Here is a 5,885-nt window from a genome sequence, read left to right on the forward strand (position 1 = left end):
GCTACTCTGCGTCTGGGAGGCGCGCCGCCTCGTCCTCCTTTATATTGCTGCTGACATGCTGAGGTTGCATTACGTCACGCTACCCTTGCTGCAGGGTAGGGGGCCGGAGGGGGGCCGCGCGCACGCGCGCGCGCGGGGGATCGAGAAGCCCGCGCTGGGCTTGTGCTTGGAGCCCCCGCGGACTCGCAGTGGGGGCTGCAGCGCCGGGTGAGTCCAAGTGCGCAAGCCTCGATCTTGGAGCGCCCATCAGGAGTTTCCGTGGGAAGATTTTCTGTTTTCCAGGTTTCCCAAGGGAGAGGAAGAGGGGGAGGGGGGAAATCAATGACTGAATAACCACTCACTGAACCTGTAATCGATGTTGGACGACGTTAAAAAAAAAAAAAATCGGCCCTACCCTCGAGGATTTGACCGATTAGGCTGACCAGAGTGATAAGAGGTATGCCTCCCCCCAATAAAACCTGTGTGTGTTTTGCAGTTTCCTTCCCTCCCTCCCTTCATTCCTTTTATATTTCGTAATGGTAGACAATTCGATGAAGAAAGTAAAGAGTGAAGAAAGGCATAGAAGGGAAAGGTGGACAAGGGAGCTAAATGAAGTGAACACTATCTTTTGAATGTGTCGCTTTCAGCTTGTGTCTGCACAGAATTGGAGAACAGTGAGAAATTCAGTGGTGACTGGTGGGAAAAAGTGGTGAGATGTGACTAGAAGGCTGCATTTGCAAAAGGCTTTATGTTCTGAAAATTTAGCTTTAGTGCTATGAACGTTTGGAATGAATAGCAGTATTTAAGCAGGGAAAGGATACTTTCCTTTTTTTAAAAAAAGAAAGTAACTCATTACCTTTGCCTAAATAATTAGAATATTTTACAGATAAAACATGTTGTTGTTCTCGATTAGCTAGATAATTTCTCCAGGTCTCTATACCGAATGTACCGCTAAAGAGTTTGAGAAAATTAGAGGAGACACGATGTGAAATCCCTATCACAGTACCTGGCTTATAGTAGACCAGGAGTTAGTGAACTTTCTTGGTACAGGGCTAGGTAGTAAATATTTCAGGCTTTGAGGGCTATAAGGTCTCTGTCACAACTATTGATAATTATTGGCAATTGTAGCCCCAAAGCAGCCATAGACGGTATGTACATAAATGAGCATGGCAGTGTTCCAGTAGAACTTTATTTATGGACACTGACCTTTGAATTTTATATCATTTTAACGTGTCATGAAAAATTATTATTCTTTGAATTATTTTCAACTATTTAAAATTGTAAAAAGCATTCTTAGTTGCAGGCCATTAAAAAAACAGGCAGCCGTCCAGATTTGGCCTGTGGGCTGTACTTTGCTGACCCCTGTAGGTGTTCTTTATTTACACTATTTTCCCTCAGATGAACAAAGGTATTTTTATGAGAGTATTCCCATATGTGACACGTTTCTATATTGGATACCTGGGCAAATACTACTTGAAAAGTTTACCCCCGGCGACAATTCCAATAGGATACTGATGGAAGAAAGCTGAGAAAGGTGTGGGGTTTTTACATCAGTCACCTTTGTGAACAGTACGTTGTGGTGGATAATTTTTAAAACTTGAAGATCATCCTTGCTCCTCCCTCTTTCTCCAAATATCTGGTCCATCAAAATGTTCTGAGAATTCTACTTCCTTAATATCTGTGGAATTCATTCTTTTTTTCCATTCCTAATATCATTACCTTGTTCAGGTTCACATCCCTTCTTACCTGGATTACTGCAACACCTTCCTAACTAGTTCCTCTGTGTCCATTTTCCCATCAAATCCTGAAATCAGAAGTCACCAAATCAGAAAAATACCTCAAATCAAGCCTCCCCACTCCATTTTCACTTCACTTGAGGCCCTCAACAAACGGGACTGTGCAATAGCCTCCTGACTCATTTCTCTGCTACAAGTCTTTCTTTCTCCACTCTCTATATATTTTACAGTGTAGAGTCTACACCACCACAGAGATCACTTGCATAACAAAACAAACAAACCTGATTATCTCACTCCTCTGCTTAAACATTGCTGTCAATTCCCAGTAGAAGTCAAGGATGACACCCAGGCAAGGAGGGGAGGACACTTGTGGGAATCCCCGATGGGCAACAATGCGGAAGACCATCCACCATATGTCTTTGAGATATTTGGTCAATATTTAAAGGAGTAAATTGAATTCTGTGTTAAGGATGACTGTTTGTGCTATTATTTTAAGTAGTAAGTGTTGTTTTTATATCTATGCTTCGGTGTTTTTGCCATTTCATGTTAGCCCCTAGACCAATAATATTAATTAGGAGCTATAAACTCTTTGCAGTTTGTAGCTTGCTTTGTTTTATGGCTTGCTCGCTTCACTCCCTTGACTTGCCCCAGTAATCTTGGCCAACTAATAGTGTTTTGCTATGGTACATTTAGAAACCACATATTGCTATCTCTTCTTCTTCATATGCCTCTGAAGTTACAGTTTGTCATCAGCTATACTCCCTTTAACCTCAACCTCTTCTATGAAACCTCTTAGCCTTCTTGTTTTAACTGTAACCTGACCATCTCCCAAGGAAATAATCTCAAATAAATTGACATAAGCATATTCTTGGTCATCTAGAAGACTACCTTATAACTGAACATTGTCATACGCTATAACACTCACATTTGTATTTGTATTTACAAGCGCATTGACACCACATAGTAACACTTGAATTGTTTTGGGTTGGTTTGAAATGAAGGAGTGAAACTGTTTGTAAATTATATGGTCCTCATACCAGGTGTGCTGTACATAATACAATTTCTTGGTAGTTAGAATCAAGTGGTGGGAGAAGTGAGTCATCCCATCGCACGTAATAAGACAAGCTGCACTCAATATGCCATTGCAGAATCATATTCATGTTGTGAACTGTAATTTAGTTTCAGCAAAACAATATAATGCATAACATTAAATTAAAGCTGTTGATTTATTAGTTTTGTTGTTTACTGTTTTGGTTTTATAATTGTGTAAGCACTGTAAGCATAAGGCATTTATTTATACATAGCTCTACTGTTGTTTATGTTTAAGTAATATTGTAGTAAAACTAATTTAAATCAATATTGAGAGTACAAATTTTTTCTTTAAATTAGTGTACAATAAAAAAATACAAAATAATGTACAAAAGGTCTCTAAATACTATCCTACATAAAAAGTATCAGGACTTCTTGAGGGAATAGCTAATTCCAGGTTTGAGATAAGAAATAAACAAGTCAAGATTGTATTATATTGTTGTGTCAGTGAGCAAGAAAACCATTAAAGACTAATGGAATCATGTCAAAAGTGCACAAGAGCATCAAAAAATAATAGTAACTGCAAGTGATCAAACATTGAATATATAAAAAATGAGTTTATTAAGGATACTGAAAGAGAAATAGAGAGAGATTACCCCCCCAATCCCCCCAGAAAACCTCATTGGATACCATTTGAAGTAAATAAGACATCAACTTCTTATTCTGACAATTAGCAATTAAAAGAAAATAACTCAGTATTTTATTCTGCTTTTCCTGTATAAACTATTTTAGGACAACCAAATAGCCCTAGTTTGATGAGGGAAAGTTCTTCTTTTCGCAAGAAATACAATTAATAACTATAGAAGAAATGTAGAAATAAATGTATAAAATCACCATTTTACAACCTCTAATGAAGTAACAGATCAGGCAATGATCATCAGTGTGTAAAACATTAGATGAAAGACTGATGGAAAACTTTATAAAGGAGTTCAGGCTGTCATCACCTGAACCCTCTAATCAGTTTCTCCAAATCCTCACCAGCATTTGGTATTATCACCACTTTTTATTTCAATAGATGTGTAGTGATATCTCATTGTAGTGTTAGTTTACATTTGTCTGATAGTTAATGATGTTAAACATCTTTTCATGTGCTTATTTGCCAAAACCTCTTTGATGATGTTCAAGTTCTTTGCCCATCTTTTAATGTGGTTATTTCCTTATTGTTGAGTTTCAGAGTTTTAAAAATATATATTGTGGATACAAGTCCACATATGTGATTTGCAGATATTTTCTACCTATTGTCACGTGGCCTTTTTTTTTTCTTTACAGTGTCTTTGGCAGAGCAAAATCTTTTAATTTTCGTAAATTCTAATTTATCAATTTTTTTCTTGATAGATTGTGCTTTGGTGTGGATTCTAAGAATTCTTTGCCTAGTTTCAGCTCACAAACATGTTCTCCTATGTTTTTTTCCTAAAAGTTTTATTGTTCTAGGCTTTACATTTATATCTGTGATCTATTTTGAGTTAGTCTTTGTATAAAGTGTGAGATTTCGGTTGTGCTTCCTTTTTATGCATATGGATGACCAGAAGTTCCAACAACATTTGTTAAAAAGATTATCCTTTCTCCAGTGAGATTTTGCACCTTTGTAAAAAATCAAATAGCCATATTTATATAGGTTTATATCTGTCCTATTTATTAGGTTCCATGGATCTGTGTATATCTGTCTCTTCACCAGTACTGCACTGACTTGATATTTTAGCGTTTTGGTAAGTCCTAAAATTGGGTAGTCTGATTCTTCTAACTTTGTTTTGCTTTTTTTTTTTTCAAAATAGTGTTAGCTATTCTCATTCCTTTTAGTATCACCTTGTCTATATCTATAAAAAATTCTGCTGGAGGGGCTGGCCTGGTGGCATAGTGCTTAAGTTCACGCACTCCACTTCAGCAGCCCCAGGGTTTGCAGGTTCGGTTCCTAGGCGTGGACCGTCGCACCACTTGTCAAGCCATGATGTGCCAGCGTCCCATATAAAGTGGAGGAAGATGGGACAGATGTTAGCCCAGGGCCAATCTTCCTCAACAAAAAGAGGAGGATTGGCGTTGGATGTTAGCTCGGGGCTAATCTTCCTCACCCCCCAAAAAAAAATTCTGGGATTTTGATTAATATTGTATGAATCTGTAGATTTCTGAGGAAAACTGACATCTTTAGTATGTTGATTCTTCTAATTTGTGTAACACAGTATGTCCATTTATTTAGGTCTTCTTGGGTTATTTCATAAGCATTTTGTAGTTTTTGGCATTCAGATTCTGAGTATGTTTTCTTAGATTTATACCTAAGTATTTCATTTTTTTGGGAACTATTGTAAATTTTTTTTTAAATTTTGGTTTCTAATTGTTCTTTGTCTTTAGTTTTAAGCAATTTGATTATACCGTGTCTGGGCTTGGATTTCTTTGGGTTTATCCTGTTTGGGGTCTACTCAGCTTCTTTTTATTTATATATTTGTGTCAGATAATTTGCCAGATTTGGGACATTTTCAGCCATTATTTCTTTGAATACTCTCTCAGCACTGGTATCTTTCTCCAGTCCTTCTGAGACTTTGATTATATGAAGTTTAGACATTTTGTTGGTGTCCTACAGGTCTCTAAGGCTTTGCTCATTTTTTTCAATCTTTTTTCTTTTTGCTGTTCAGATTGGATAATTTCTGCTGGTCTAACTTCAAGATCACTGACTTCTTCCTCTGTCATCTCTATTCTGCTATTGAATCCAGACAGTGAGGTTTTGTCAGTTTATAATTTTTTGGGTTACTGTATTTTTCATTTCTAATATTTCCATTTGATTCTTCTTTGTATATTCTATTTCTTTGCTGATACTTTATTTAAATATTTGATTCAGAAGTGTTCATGATTGCTTATTTGAGCATTTTTGTCATGCTGCTTTAAAGTCCTTATTAGATAATTCTAACATTTTTGTCATCTCATCGTTAGCATCTGTTGATTGTCTTTTCCTAGGTAAATTGATATTTTCATGGCTCTTCATATGCTGAATAATTTGGTTTGTGTACATTTTGAGTAATACATTGAGACTCTAGGTTTGTTTTTATATCCTATGGAGTATGTTGATGTTTTTGTTTTAATAGACACTTGAGT

The sequence above is a fragment of the Ceratotherium simum genome, chromosome X (assembly GCF_057802395.1).
Source record: "Ceratotherium simum simum isolate JZ-2026a chromosome X, ASM5780239v1, whole genome shotgun sequence".
NCBI lineage: Eukaryota > Metazoa > Chordata > Mammalia > Perissodactyla > Rhinocerotidae > Ceratotherium > Ceratotherium simum.